This window comes from Aulostomus chinensis, chromosome 17 (genome assembly GCF_037954235.1).
Source record: "Aulostomus chinensis isolate RoL2024-O1b breed Wild chromosome 17, RoL_Achi_v1.0, whole genome shotgun sequence".
NCBI lineage: Eukaryota > Metazoa > Chordata > Actinopteri > Syngnathiformes > Aulostomidae > Aulostomus > Aulostomus chinensis.
Genome location: NC_141336.1, coordinates 14115413 through 14131835, shown reverse-complemented (window position 1 = coordinate 14131835; position 16423 = coordinate 14115413). Strand labels below are relative to the sequence as shown.

At 42.4% G+C, this 16423-nt stretch overlaps 1 protein-coding gene and 1 long non-coding RNA gene across 3 annotated transcripts in view; one reads left to right on the top strand and one right to left on the bottom strand.

The window, feature by feature from the left end:
* Nucleotides 1–7075, bottom strand: part of stxbp6 (syntaxin binding protein 6 (amisyn)) — a 58135-nt gene extending 51060 nt beyond the window's left edge. The window contains exon 1 of one of the 2 annotated variants that reach the window (XM_086182942.1): nucleotides 6649–7075. The gene's annotated coding sequence lies outside the window, so the exon portion shown is untranslated. The remainder of the gene's footprint in view (nucleotides 1–6648) is intronic. The other variant, XM_086182943.1, reaches the window with a different exon arrangement.
* On the top strand, nucleotides 7012–8439 carry LOC147246412 (uncharacterized). Its single transcript, XR_015109818.1, has 3 exons — nucleotides 7012–7566; nucleotides 7693–7750; nucleotides 7859–8439. It is a non-coding gene; the product is annotated as an uncharacterized LOC147246412 (long non-coding RNA).
* Nucleotides 8440–16423: the final 7984 nt, after the last annotated feature.

Below are 16423 nucleotides of genomic sequence, written 5' to 3'. Positions count from 1 at the left end.
ACATTTGTATTGTATACCTCATTTACATGACAGTAACAGCTCCAAATGATACACACACACACACACACACACACACACACACACACACACACACGCCTCCCCCTCGCTGTACATGCTTTGATCTCTCATTCCATTCAACTGGCAGGCACAAAGAATACAAAACTAGAAATTCAATGTTAATTGATGCAAAGTCACTGGTCTTGTTGATCTGTAGAAGTTCCTCTCTGTAGAAGCCCTAATCCATACCCTCTCTCCACCATCCTACTCCAGCTGAGAAGGAAGGATGCCCGCATCTCGCCGCAAGCTGTCACCAGGCGTATACCCCCTCAGGTGGCCCGCTGATGCATGACAGCAGGGATGGATAAGGGGATGGGGGATGTGAGAAAAACAGAACAAGGAGGAAAAGGCAAAAGAGGAGCCTCTAGGCAGTGAAATGTAGCCAGCGACAATGCATAGCTTATGGTTTGACTTTGAGCGCTCTTGTGCAATTCTCTGTAAAGGGCTTGGCTGTTGTAGTGGAGCGAGCCGCGGGGCTGCTGTGGCAGTGAAAACGATGTGTGTATATTTTACAGCTGCTTATCACCCCATTTCCAAGAAGAACCCCTCTCTGAACCCTCCAAGTGGAGCTGTGTACTGCCAGGACGTCAAAGGACGAGTGCTGTTCATGCTTCTGCCCGGTGTGTGTTAATATGAACCTTTCCAGCCAGGGCTCACAGCTACTCACACACATCTCATTGAAGTGAGGAGTCTGAGTTAGCTACGATGAAGCCACTCTCAGCATCAACACAGTCATGCCCTACTCACAAGCCCAATGGGAATCTGCCACAGCAGCAATGGCAACAGCTGGTACTTTACAGGAAAGAGGCCCGACACACAAGTGGATGAATTGGGCCCTAATGTGTGTAGCACCCAAGGTCAATACTCTGATTTCCATCCGAGCATCTTGATGCACGTTTCATCTTGGTAAAGCGTGCAACATGGCAGATAATAGCTGGCAACAAAACAGAACAATTACATATGACAGTCATTCCTTAAGACCTCTCCATTTCTCGCTGGTAGATGGCTAAGATGACCGTTTTGTCTTCTACTCACGCCTACGATACCACCATGTTCCAACGGCATTACAAAGTCTACTGTATTTTTTCTAAACCAATTGATGGAAGCACACCTAATGCTCAATTCCTCTTATGGAAACACTGGCAGTTCACCAAAAGTTCATCTGACAATTCTATGGAAACACAACTTCTATCCTTCATTTCCATCAACAACCCATAAGAACTAAAAGCCAAACAAGCAGTTGGCATAGAGCTAAAACAAAATCAATCTTGCAAGAAAATACCAAGTATATTCCCGTTGCCACTCGTATAATGAAAATGTGAGCAGGAGAGTTTTTTTAGTCATTCATCAAAAATCCATTACATTGTTTGCACATTAAGAAGCGAGCAAGAGTACAGCCGTGGACAAGCGTGCTGAGGCAGACTGTAGGGCAGCACTGGTCTTGGAGCTCGTAGGCAAAGCGAAAGCAAAAAACTGTCTCACAGTAGAGAGAACGAGGCAAAGTGAGTCATATCACTCACAGTTAGGCATAAAACTGGAGTAGAACATAAGGTGGAACTACAAATGCATAAAGATCTGTCAAAATAACTAACTCGAACCAGACGATAGCGTCTAGCAGCTATGGATCTCGTACGTGTCTTTCATGTTGACGTGTGACTGTGTGTTAGTCATTGCATACATTAAATCTTTAGAGAATGATATTCTACCTACAGCCATAACTCTTCAGGAGAGCAATATCTAACACAAACAGATGGAGAGTGTTACCCGCCATACTAATTTGGAGAGATATGGTGCCAGCAATGAATATCAAATTCTACCGTAGCATTGCATGACACAACAAATATTGCACACCCCAGTCCTGACATGCGAGAGTAAACGTATTTCAGTCACTTAATACGTATGATTTTTTTTTATTGGGGACAACAACTACAAGATTTATTATCGTACCGCTAAATTCTGGATGACAGCTCGTGAAAGAAAACCAATATTTTTAGCAGTATTTCTATGCACTTGTCCAAATCATCACTTGGGGAAATAAACAGAAAACTCGCTCTATGGTAACTCTACTTTGAGGCTGGGTTGTGAAACATTAAATCAAAAAGGATGTCTGCACAATAGGACATCAGTTGTAAATTTCACCGGAGCCAAATCAAAAACAAACGCAAAAAAAAGGTAAGAAAGACGTGTTATAGCCGTCCGAGTTTTACGATTCGGCACCAAACACTAACATGAGATCCAGCGCAATGTGAAAGTGAGTGAGCTCACTAACTTTTGCTGCCTATCTTAGATGCTAGGTTTAGTCAAAATTTAGTCACAGAAAAGTGTTGCTGATGTTTGGCAAGGAAATCCAGAATGATTCAAAACCATCTCATATACTCCCACCACAAATACCTGAATGCTACTCACTTAAACTGTAAACAAGTGGAAAAAAGAAAAAAAAAAGATTGACCTCCTCCCTTTGCGAGTAAATGAGGAGTTGCTCTGCAAGAAGAGATACTGCACTTCCTACTGAGCTAAGTTTTAGCTCGTGTAAAATCAACAAAGCAACAGGCTGGGAAAGACCTCTCCCAAAAAAAAGGAAAGCTATGGAAAGACTCATCCATTATCTTGTGTGACTCAGCAGCCAGCTGATGTTATATAGTGCCAGGGAGCCGTAGCCTAACCGTGAATCAATGAATGACATGCCAGACCCCCAAATGAGCTCATTCTTTATAGCCCAGCACCTTACTGTACGGCTATAAAACATTTGGGAGGGAGTGAACAGTCGAAAGGCTAACAGAGAGCAATGCATGTCTCCTGAACACAAGTGAGGGGATCGTTACCACAAGGATTCAATGGCTGGAAGCATTGACCAAATAAAAGTGAGAGCACAAGATGAACCGTGTCCCCAGCTGTTGAGTGCTCATGATGATAGCGCAAGACACACACGATTCTGTAAAACAAGGAAGGTAACTACAACCTCCAGTGAGTCAGAGCCCTCAGGAAATCTCAACCAGAGCCTGTTTTTGTTCCCCTTTTTAAATCGTAGGAGCCACTGAAGAAATAAGGATCGTCACGTTCGCCTTCTGTAACATCTGTTCTCTCCAGGCTGAGGTGGTGAACACACCGAGGAAGCCAGCACAACAGTTTACACTGTAATAGCTGCAAAATAGACCCTGAAGAGTGGCTAAAGTCTTGAACTCGTGAACAACGGATGAGGCGATATACTAATATAAGTGAATTATTTGTGCCATAGAGAGGCACAGTAAGCGCTTACCAGGTCCAAACCTGATGTCTCAATCATGACATGAAATGGTTCTCCTGATACTCCTATTTAAACACACTGCTATTTCTCATCTTTGGGAGGACAGCCAGCCGCACAGACAGGCACTAGATTTAAATAAAGCGCAGGACTCCAGTTGGGTATCTCTAATTTTGGTGGTTTCAAATAATTTGAATTTGATTACATGCTTCCTTGTGGCTTGAGGCAGTGTTATGACTCTTTAAAAGGAGAGCTCTCGCTGTACGATTTTCAACGTCGTCAAATCTCTGTTGTGTTGAAAATTTCAACGAACCACTCACAGCGCTTATAGATGGGGGGGGGGGGGTCAAGTCTTTCATGCTGCAGTTGTGACTTGGGTTTAGATGTAACAGAAAAAAACAATGCAGGGGGGCCACTTATTCCTAACTAAAATGTTAAGAGGTTTTTCTAAGTACAAACTTTCCTAAGTAATTCAAAATTGGCTGGTTAATCTGATGAGAGACTGAGCTTTGTACAGGATTGGGACGCCAAAATAAACTGACCCTACACGCAACTGCAGGAAAACACCTTTTTTCTGTTTTTTTTCTGTTTTTTTTGCAGATATCTTTTAAAAAGAAAGAGAGGTGAGCACAACAACAGGTTAAGAATATTTTCAGCCAATATCAGCAGGCAATCCGCCAGGAATCTAACTTAGCAGGGTATTAAAAAAGTAATCAGTAACTCAAATTAACATCACAAAACACCACAGAGAATGAAGCGGCAGAAGGTCCCTAATTTGTTGCAGAGGACGTGAGACAAGGTGAGCTTGTAAAGTGAAGTTTACTGTAAGTTATTACAAGCAAAATTTAAAGTGAGGTGGTGAAGATATTTCGCCTGGAGAAGGATAATCCATATCTGGTGAGCTCAAGCGCGGATGTAAACCCACTATGAGAAATTAAAAGTTATAAAAAAAACAATCATATCTCTTCTTCTGCAACATCAATGTAATGTAGCTCCTGATTGGTTATCATGTCATTGGGTAAACGCAGCTGAAATGGACTCAATATCAGCACTTAGCCCAGAGAGAAGACGAGTTTCTTGGCTTTTTCACTGTCAGTCTGGCTTGATTCAGCATTTGATGGAACAGTGGAGTTCGTAACACGGTTTCGCTGAATGAGCGTGTCTGTCAATGTAAGTGCACCGCACTCTCACTGCAGACAGCAGGTTTGTGCAGAGCTCAACTATGAGCTTACAAGGTAGGGAGGGGCCTCACCAGGCTAGCACAAATCTCACCCCTTTACTGGTGGGTTTTTTTTAGCACCAATGGATTGATTGCAAAGCAGAGATTCATATATTTGTAAAACAACACCAAAATATTGGTCAGCAGCATTATTTTCAGAGGGTTAAAGTAGGCTGTGTATACCAAGAACTGAGGAGGAGAGCCAATCCAAGATCGTGATGATCAATGAGACGAATGCGACTTCAGACAGCTCAGAAAATCCTTTCTGAAAGAACTCGTACGTAGATGTTATTATCAGTCCGTGCAGGGTTCCAGACCCCAGCAACCATATGTGAAACATCTGCACCCATAGTTCTGACAGATATGACTGAAGAGCAGAACCAGGCACCGGCTGAACAAGAAGCCTGTTCAGAGTGAAGACGTGCTCAACAGTATGTAGAGAGAAGTAGCTGGGACTTGACGCTGTGCAGACTTCAGTGCGTAACACAGATTGTTATGACTTGTTTGTGGTAGGAAGAGTCCATTTATTAGAATAATTAAAAGTGTAGCTGTTGGCTGATTTACTTGTTTGAAAAAACATAAATAATCAAAAACACGCATGACAACGATCAAGAGATAAAGGGATTGCTTTTGAGACTGTTACATATGATCCAGGGTGCCACGAACTCTAGGTTACGCCATTTTTCTTAAACCACCGTACGCATTGTTTTCTGCATTTTACGATCTGTAACAAAACAAAATTGTACAAATATTAATATAAATAGCTTTTCTATCTTTATGGCACTACAGTACTTCACAATGTTTTTGCCTCATTCCCACAAACAGCCAGTAATGATGAAGGCTGTCATACAAAGTGACAACACATCCATCAGGACTAATTAGGGGCTCAAAAACACACAACAACTTGTTTCAAACCTTCTTAGAAAGTGTATAGAAAAAAAAAAAACATCAATGATTTATGGTCAGTTTATTAGTACGTCTTATTTTTGCCGGAAGGAGCATCAAGGATGATTATGTCTTCACTCTACGCTGCTCAACAGAACAGAAGATTTCTTACAGCCTCATTAATTCACAAGAATGTTTAGAGGCAGTAAAATGATAAGTTTACAACTGAAATGAGTAATCTTATGACAGACTACCTGATGAGCTACTAAACAGATGGAACGCCGCAGCAGCCAGTAATCCAACTGCTACTCTAATTGGACAACACCCAAACTGAGCTAAGCTGACTGGAATTTCTCAGGAATATTTACACTTCCAGGGTATTCTGAACACTGACTTATCGCTGTACATAATGGGCTATTTCTGTTTCTGTTCCGTTTCTCCAGAATGGGTCTAGGACGAAAACTACCGGAATGGGAGGAAGGTGATAAAGATGTCAAAAATGTCACATGATAGGTTTCATCCTTTTAAGAAATTGAGTGATTTCTTAGGAAGACCTGGAGCGGTCAGAGAAAACAAAGATACTATCTTCCAACAAATTAATCAAATCATGACAACAAATTACATCTTGTGGCCACGAATTAATTGACACATAAGAAAAAAATGTATCTCTGGACGGGGATATCCCTGGAATTTTAGGAACAGGTTATACCTTGAGGCCACAAATGCTTCAAATTGTTGTAATATCTTACATCTCATGGCCACAAATTCACTAAGTAGAGAGAACAAGTTATATCTTGTGGACACTAATTGCAGGAACAGCTTATATGGTCACAAATGGACAAATCCTGGGGAAAAGCAACAACAACTTGTGGCAACAAAATATACCCCCCCCCCCCCCCCCCGTCACTCAATGCTTCCATAATTTCGAAGGGACGCTTCACTGCCAAGTTTGCGTCTGAACCAAAAATACAACATATTTAAACAATATTTAGTACATGGACCGAACATGTTCGGAGCTCGTTCATTATACGTGGCAGGTAAGAAGCTAGATGCGCGCGCACTGATACCTCAGCAAAGTGGCTCAAAGCCGTGACACCGAGAACAAGTGCCGGTCATTCACCAACACCACCACAACAAAAACTACATCGCTCGCTTGGTTAAAAAAAAAAAAATGTATTCAAAGTTTTTTTTTCGGAGAAGTAAACTATATAAAGTGTTTGGAAGTACCGCCTGGCGCGTTACTCACCGAGCTGCTTCAACGATGCTTTCCACGTGTAGTCCACAAATCTTCGCCTAAACGTCTCCAGCTGTCACAGTTGTTCCCACCCTCTCAGCTCCCACGCGCTCGTCTTTACCTGTCCGACACTCAACGGGAACATTTCGGGTCCGACATCGCGTCACTCGGTCACCACAGTCGGTTAGTGAGCAGCGGCGGCGGGGGGAGAGTTTACTGTTGCTGCTGCTGCTGCCGTTCAGTGCGGAGAGACCGCCTGTCTGGCTGGGACTGAGTGAGTGAGTGAGTGTGTATGTGTGTGTGTGTGAAACCAGTAGCAGGTTCCCAGACACACTCTCCCTCTCCCTCTCCCACTCACTCACTCACTCACACACACAAACACACACACACACACACACATAACCCCGCGCGCCAATCACGTACACCGTCTCCTCCACGTAACCTGCTTTTAACGTCTGCGTATTTGTGAGTCTCTTTGAAGTCGAAAGATGGAAAGATCAGGGCTGAAAAACTAAAAAATTCATATGATTTGAAAGTGATGAACGGATTTTTTGCGGTTATGTGTGAGATATCCTGAAAGATTTTGTTGCCTGTTCTTTCAGTGTAAATCGTTTAAAATAACTCTTCTTTTTTTCCAGACTAGAGGCAAACTGCTGAATGTAGTTCCAGGTGATTTACAGAGCTTGTCGTTTTTTTTTATGAGCAGGGAATCTAATGTACACTAACTGGTTTGGGACTCATTAAAAGTGCAATAGTGGCAGGGTTAGGGGTTATTTAGCTTCTGTGCCTCACCAAGTGAAGAAATATGATTACCGTCGTCCTCCCACGTTATGAGGACAAAAGGAAAACAGGACATTTTCCAAGATTATCCCAACTGATTAATTTAACGGCCTTATTATTGGAGAAATCATGGTCGTCATCATCCTCAAGGTGATTAGAGATCAGCTCGATACACAAGAACTGGATCAACTTTTTAAAAAACGCAGTGCCGATGTATTTAGACAGGATTTTACACTGATATTGAAGATTGTTGTTTTTGTTTTTTTTACTTCCAAGCCTGAGTGACTCACATCTTAAATATCTTGGATTAAAAAAGCCAACCCACACACACACAGTAAGTAAACAGTAACTAGGACAGTCCCCAAGGTCCTCATAAAAAGCTAAAGTTGCTTAATTTTTTATTTTTTTATTTTTTTTTTTTGGACACTACTACCTGAAACAGAGGTTACGGGGCTCATGGCGGCCACGTAATGGGGATCTACAGCCCTCCGGAGGGTCATAAATCCAGAGAATAATTGGACTCCTCCTGTCCTTGCTGGAAGTCACCTTCAGATCATACTGCCTCCGCAGAGCCAGCAGCATTCTGAAGGATGCAAATCACTATCATCATCGTCATCCTCTTCTCGCTGTAACTATCTGCAAGGTACCACGGAGTATTAGAGACCCACACTCCTGGGCTCAGAAATAGTTTTTACCCCCCCTGAGAGATGTCGCCGAATCAAACTCAGAGCCTTAACCCTGACTGCTCCAGTGGAACGCCTCGATGACCAGGAGATCAGACTGGTTGTGACCAAGCTGCTTCCAAGACTGAATATACGTGGGATATGAATGCGGTCAAGGCGCTCCTGCAAACTGTGTACTCTCAGCAAACCGTCCCTGAATAAATAAAGGTTGAACAAATGCATAAATGATAGAAAAAAAATCTATGGCAGCAGGAATTGACTGTGCTTGCAATTCTTTTTTTGATGCAGTTGTCTTGAGATCTCGAGAGCGTTTGCGCTGGACAGGAACCTCGGAGGAAGAAGATCCATGCAGCTTTCAACCAGACTTTCACTCTCGCCGAGGTCCCAGGGGAGGCCTGGGAGTGAGCACACGTGGTCTACAAGTGTTTTGAGGATTCTGAGTAGGCTTCCAGGTTCCTGGGAGGGGGGGGGGGGGGGGGTATGGGGTGAGCTGGTCCCTGTTCAGGGTCATCAAATCTTTGTACACCAAAAGCAAGAACTGTGTGTGCAGGTTGGTCAGAGCTGGTCAATGTGGTCAGGTGACTGGAAGTTAGGAATTCCCTGCTGGACCTGCTACCTCCATGACTTTGGATGGACAGACAGACGGAACTCTCAAGTCAGCTGTCTGGAGACAGGCCTTACCCTTTTCCTCGAGGTTAGTAAATGAACCTGCTTTCTCGAGCAGTTTGCCTACTACTCATTATTTTGAACAAACTGAGATAACTCGCAACGTCACGAAGAGTAACTTGTTTTCTCGAGACAATAAGTGCATCGACTCATTATCTCCAGTAGGAGAAGAAGGTGGTCTTGTGTTTTCTGGAGATAAAGGGTTAACGGACTCGTGAACAGAGATAAATGGCTTCCTCAAGAAGGCCTTTTGTCAATATGACAGTACAAATCTGCCTTTTTCGGTGAGAAAATGAGCTTAATTGTCTTGACATACTGTAACAGTTAATTTTCGCGTGATCTACAATAAATGACATTGAAAAGAAGTAGCTCCTGCAATCTTTTTATTTATTTATCTATTTATTTATTTGGATTTACATCTGTTGGTAAGTGCGTATGTGCATGCGTGTGTATGTGTGATGGACCAACTCCCTTGGGAGCTGCAGGGCAAATTTTGTTGTCTAAAAACCAAAAAGCCACTCTGTTCTGTTCTATTCTATGATGGTGGCAAACATAATATTTTATGATTGTATTAGCGAGTGTCTGACTCAGGGCTTTAACAGCTGTGATACAGTAACTTTCCCTCTCTTAGAGGTGAATGAACAGTAACCGGTTCTCTCCCCAAGGTCGTTCTGAGTCAGTCCCACGCTACCTCAAGCAGCTCCCTGCTAAATGTGTGGGAGGTGTCGATGGCTCGTGACCATCCAGGGCTGCCAGCTGCTGTTGACCACCATGTTTTGCTCCTACACTCATGCCTGGGATTTCATACAGAGTGAGATCGGAACTCTGTATGTGTGTGTGTGTGTGTGTGTGTGTGTGTGTGTGTGTGTGTGTGCATGCGCGCCTGTGTAGTTTAGCCTGTCTAGTTTGCTTTGTTTTGCTTGGCTGGTTGTTAGTCATCCAAATTCCCTGTAGAACACTCGTTCCTCTCCTGATGGATTTGGCCGCACTTCGAAGCTCTGCCTTCATTCTGAACAGGCTTGGATGGACACCTCTGGCTCATCTGAAGTCTTTATATTGCCTCCGGTTTTTATTTTTTTGTGTTGTTGTTTTTTTTTTTCGTCGTTTTTTTTTTTCCTTTCAATTCCTATCATTAACATTTAGAAAATGAGGCGCATTAAAAACATCATTATTTGTCATGATAAGCAGATGACAATTTGCAGTGCAGCAGATGTCCTCGCGGAGACATTAAAAACATGATAAAGGATAAATAAACTCACTTGTGGCTAATGAAATATGAATGTTCCTGATCTCCTCAGCTTCCAAACTTTCATTGAAAACACTCAGCAAGAGTTTGTCTGGCTTAGTGTTTTATACCAGCGGCAATATTTTTCGTCTTCCTGAGGTGTCACTGTAAGGACGTGAGACAGCTCATACTCCCAGATGATTCCATAATCCAAGCAGAGACAGGAAAATATACCTTGGAACTCACTAATAATTAAATATGAATGTTCCTTATTTCCTTGAAGCTTCCTTGGCATCATATTACGGTTTGTCTGGTTTCTTGAAGCACACTTTATAGCAAGCTGCTCAACCATCTGGAGGAGCATGTGGAAATAGTTTGTTTCAAGAATTTACTATTGAAAAATGTCCGCAGAGCCCTCAGGGGACTTTACATTTAACCATCAGACGATCTGCTAAGAACGCCAGGTCTTCTTTTGAGTGTAAATATGGAAGCAACAAGATGGGATTAGAGCATGAAAACTCCTCTACTGAAGGAAAACACTTTTGGAGCAATGAGTCACTCTCTCCTGGTTGAAGGAAAAAGTGGTCAAAGAGGGGAAAATGATGACTACACACACACACACACACACATTCACACACACACACACAAGCAAGGGGGGTTAAAAGGGCATTCTCTGTTTCCTGTGTTGGGAATTCAAGCAGCTGAGTTTCTCGAGGGATAAATTGAAAGGACGTGTACCAAGTTAGTACCAATCTCAGTAACAGGCTAAAGAGGAAGCGTAACGCACCGCACAAATGTTCTCCAGGTTTTGGTAGCACGGCCTAAAACTTCCAAGATGTGTTACCAGACTGGAATCTTTGCGGCGGGAACGTCGCGAGTCACATCAATCATAATCTAGATGGTGGTTGCTGAGGGATTTATTATACGGAGCAGATGTCATTTTTTCCTCAGTGTTCCTTTGGATGTTGAAAAATGTTCTCACTGTGTGATAGAACCATCCTGCATATACGCCTTCTGCAGTGTTCAGTGACCTTTCCATCAACAGTAATAGCAAGGCTGAACTTTGACATGAAATTTATGTCAGAACAAGTGAACTGAAAGTGTTTAAGAATATTTTCTTGTCACTGAAGGACTGAAGTGAATTTATCAAGAACTCATCAGAGATTTAATCTGAGTCAAACTGAATTTGTGTGCATCAAGTTGAAGTGTAATTTGTTTATGACTTATAAATCCAAACCAATTTTTTTCAGTCGCAACCCCGTTTATATGAATATTATGTTCAGCTGATTACTGATTCAAGTTAGAGTTTTGGGCATTTTTGTCAAAGTATTTGAATTTTCCAAGTAAGTATACAGGTTAGCACTGTCGCCTCACAGCAAGAAGGTTCTGGGTTCGAGTCCCGGCTCAGGCACAGGATCTTTCTGTGTGGGGTCTCCATGTTCTCCCTGTGCCTGTGTGGGTTCTCTCTGGTACTCCAGCTTCCTCCCACAGTCCAAAGACATGCAAATGGGGACGAGGCTCATTGAATATTCTAGGCGTGACTGTGAGTGTGAATGGCCCTGTGATGGACTGGCGACCTGTCCAGGGTGAACCCCGCCTCTCGTCCGAAAGCCGCTGGGGTAGGCTCCAGCCCCCCCGGCGTCCCTTTATCAGGATAAGTGGAAGAAAATGGATGGATGGAAGTAAGTATACAGAGTGACCGCCCTCTACTGACTGGAACTTGGTTATTACAATAAATTGTTGCTATTGGTTGATCTGTTGGTAAATGATGTAATAGAGTTTTACCCTTTTCATCTTTTTTTTAAATGATACTTATGTTCAGGATTTTTTTAAAGTAGATTTTATTTGCAACTTTGAAAAACATCTGTGTCTGGATTTAGCTGCCGGTTCTGGGGATTGAACCAACAACTGTCAGGTCACAAGTTTAATTCTCTATCCTTTAGGCCACTACTGCCTTTAACAGGCAGCATTATCTCAGTCATTTAAGAGGTCTTGAGTTCAAGACTATCATGTCCTGCAGGGATGACGTATTGTTGTAGGCTATAACCTGGAAGTTAGCATTAGCGTAGCCTCCCTTTTGCAATTTTACCCCTGATTTTCTAGAATTACCCCCAAAAAATCCTCTGTTTCAAAAGGTTATGATACATATGAATACTTGTATGATTTTTTTGAAGTGTTAATGCAGTCTCGAGAAGTACAAATCTAACGTAAGGCTATGAACTACACCGCGGTTGCATTACTAGTGAGACAAATTTAGTCAAGTAGAAAGTACACACGCTAAGTAATCAACAGATACTTCGATATAATACTAAAATAAGGTAAAGTATTTCTGGTTGGTCCAATATGAACTGTACTGTCTACATACAGAATTACATGTTATACTTCAAAACCACAGACATTCTTCTCCTCCACAATACTACAACTTTACAGAGGCCTCATATTTCATTTTCTACACATTTCTTCATAAATGAAGCATTCAGTAGCATAAACCCCTGGAATGCTTCAGTAAAACTCTTCCACAGACCTTGAGCCAGTAATGATGGAGCCACCAAAGGGGTTGAGAGGTTAATTATTTACTCTCCCTTCTCCTGGAAGACAAGCAGTACCTTTCCATCATTAAATCACTCCCACAGGAGGCCGGAGCTCCTATCAGGGCTCTACCCTGGCACTCCTTCTCCCTTGGCTCCATGTCTTTCCACCTCTCTCTCTCTCTCTCTCTCTCTCTCTCTCTCTCTCTCTCTCTCTCTCCACACACACACACACACCCTCAACTCCTCCTTCTTAATCCTGGAAAACATAAACATCCTTTCAGCCCGTGGTGTTACACATGGAGCTGTGCAGGCCGGCTGGATCAGTCCCCATGGTGAGCAGGGTAAACACGGAGATCTGACGATAGAGGAATGGAATAGTGCAAGGGACCCTTCGCTCCAACCAGCGGCTGCCTCTCATCTCCCCACATGTCCAGATGGCTGCCATACACTCCCTAATATCTCTCTCTCTCTCTCTGTGTTTTTCTTTCTCTGTCTCCCTGCTGCACTAATCAAACACTGAATTGATGCGGTTTGTTGTTTACTCTTCACCGTGTGAGGCAGGAAACATCAGACTGGCTGGTTCCAGAGCTGCATGACAGCAGCTCACTAGAGACAACAACACGTCTTTTTGTGGCCTAGCTGACATGCATACATTACTTCATAAAGTGTGTGTGTGTGTGTGTGTGTGTGTGTGTGTGTGTGGTGCACGTTTTTGCACCAAGCCTTTGTTTTGTAGATCTCTATTTTGATTGTTTGGGAGCAGCAGAAGGTGTTTATTTCATGAGGGGGGTGAGGTAGGGGGTGGGGTAGGGAGTGGGGGCTGTCTGAAAGCTGTCGTTTGGCTTTCACTGGTCAAGTGAGGAAAGAGCATCCGCACTCATGCACATTTGACGGGACTGAACCTGTTCAAGTGTCACAGCCCAGTCTGGTGGTCAGTGCCAGTGTGGAATACGTTCCATCGACTAAAATGGGATTCAAACTGACAATAATCCGTTTCCTAAAATGAGACCAAAGCTTCCAGAGTTTTCATCGACGAAACCTAACAATCAATTGAAAAAAAGACTGCAACATTATAAATTTCACTGACTAAAACTAAGTTAAAACTAATCAAACTGACCAAGTCGAAAATCGAATTTAAACTGGACTTAAATTAATGATCTCATGGACTAAACCTTTTTTGATTTCATTGACAAGAATCTGAAATAAAACTAAAAACAATAAAATTACTAAAAATCAAACTGACTAAAAATGAGAGAAAATTGTCACGAGATCTCATCGGCTCAATTAAACTCCTGGGCATTTCTTTGACTAAAACAAAGCAACAAGTAATATTCATCAAAATGATTGCAGTGAGATTGAAGCTTGTAGCGAGTCTGTCAAGTAAAACTTTTTTTTTTTTAAAGTACAAAAATGAGAGTGAAACTAAAATGCATTCTAGTCAATAAACTGCAACGAAAATGAGATCCAAAAATCCCACAAAAACCCGTAGGGACAGGTTCACCATAAAGAAACAGGACATTTTCACCAATTTAAACCGGACTAAAATAGTTCCAAACAGTACGAAGACGACTAAATGTCACCAAGGACGTTTAAAACACAACTAAAACTAAATTGAAAAAAAAAAAACCAGCAGCCAAAATTAACAACAATCTCCTTCGGGGCGTCAGGCGTCTGTGTGTTGTTCAAAATGTTTTCTGTATCAAATCCTTAATTGTTCTCTTGTTCCATTTCGCCTTCAATGCCTCGGTGTATTGTTGCTGAACTCCTCTGATAATCAGCGCCGGTCTGAACACGTGGCGTCGCCGGGTTCTGTTGATTCATGCAGAATTGTGCTCAGTGGAGCATGGAAACGACATACAGGGAGAATTCTCTGTTGGGTAGAAACTTGTTTTACAGTGACTCATTCTGGCTGTCAGAAGAGGCCTCATCTGATTATTCCAACGTGATCTGTCAGATTATTGGAATAATCCAATATGAACTTCGAGTTACACCTCTGGAACAGACACGCCCGTCACTTCTTTAAAAGTATGCCACCAGAAACGACTCACACGCAGCCTTACGCTGACGTGATTTGGAACAGCGGCTCAGATTTAGGTGTGAATTTTTGATGAGTCATGGGAATATTTATTTGCTAAAAGACAGCCACTCTGAATTCCATTTAAAGCCGATATCAACCATCTTTTCTATGCAGCAGCAGGTAATGGCTTTCACACGCAGATCAGTCGTCTACTCCTTTACGAAATACAGCAAAGAAATCAGATCTGAGCGCCTGTTCTGTGCCGGGCACGACAAACATGCATCTATTTTTAATACAAAAAAAACCATATTTAATTAAATTCAGACTTTGGGGTTGATAAAGGCAAAGACGTGTTTCTTGACTTTTGATTTAAGAGCAGGAAACAAAAGAACTCCACAATGAGGTCTTTATCCTGAACCTTCTTACTCGGTTTTTTGTTTTTTTGTTGGTCTCTCAATTGATCAGCAAACTTGAAAAGGAAGACAGAAGAAAAGACAAAGCACTATCGGGGGACTAAAAGTATTTGTGGTTGTAATATAAATGCAATAGCGCCACATTAATATTGTGTACGTGTTAATTTTTCAGCTCCATCTGGAGGGATTAGGAATCAGAGGATGTTGTAAAAGCGCCTTCTTATTCTAAGCCTACAGCTGCTTTACTGCGGTCTACAAAGGAAATACAAAACACCTCAGAAACCGGAGAAACACTGGAGAAACATTTAATCTCTATTTGCCTTCAGACAGCAGTTTACCCTAGGGTGAAAACAGGATTCAGGAAGAAGAAGAAGTAGAAGAAGAAGAAGAAGAAGAAGAAGAAGAAGAAGAAGAAGAAGTTACTGTGAATTAATTTTAATAACCTTAAGTGTGCTGAAGTCCAACTTCAGAGTATCTCACTGGGCAAAAGGCTCTATAATGGAGCTTCAGACCATTAGCCTCCACTAACTACTGTACATCCATCTCCATCATGGCAGGAAGACACTGGAATGAAAAGTGTGTGTGTGTGTGTGTGTGTGTGTGTGTGTGTGTGTGTGTGTGTGTGTGTGTGTGTGTGTGTGTGTGTGTGGCAGCTGTTTGTGGCCAATCCTCTAAATCACCTCTGTCATCATTCTGGATTAAGACACCTCCAACCTGAGTTGAACCCCCCAGCTTCACTCCTTCAATACGACCCGTCATAACACTTCCATATAAGGGCGTTTCACCCGAGAGGTCAGAGAGAGATGCAAATTGTATCTCAGGGCCACGTGATATGATTTGTTTCCACATTTTAATGCCCATATTGCGGAAACAAGTTATATCTTCTGGCTACGAAGTCATCAAATTGAGAGAATAAGTTATAGCTCGTGATCACAAATCAATAATAAAACAATAATTGGAGGAAATGTATATTTTACAGCCACAAAAGTTGTTTTTTTTCTGTATCTATGGCCACTCCAGGGTTCTGAGCCCCTTTTCTGGATTAACAAGATCACTCAAGATCCCGAGAGAAAAGCTCTAGTTCCTATTTGAGATCCTGTAGGACAAACATGTCAGGCCTGTGAACTTGATTTTGGGCTGAAATGTTGAAAGCGCATGTAATGAAAAGCTCCCGCTGAAGTCTGAGGATTTTGTGGGTGATCAGTAATGTGGGTTACTCCTCCATGCAGGCGTCACTCACCTGAAACCAGCCGACCTTCCCTCCCGAGTCCCGTTTTCCGGATTAAAAAGAGAAGGCTCCCATATACACGCAGCCTGTTTTTTCCATGTAAAAACACTGTAATGCAAATGTTGGGAACGGCTCTCACATTCTCTCCCCCTCCTTATCTTTTCATTGCTGAGAGTCAAAAGCAGCGAGTTTAACCAATCAATGAGCAGAGCCTTCTGGGTAACACAAAATCGAGGAGCCAATT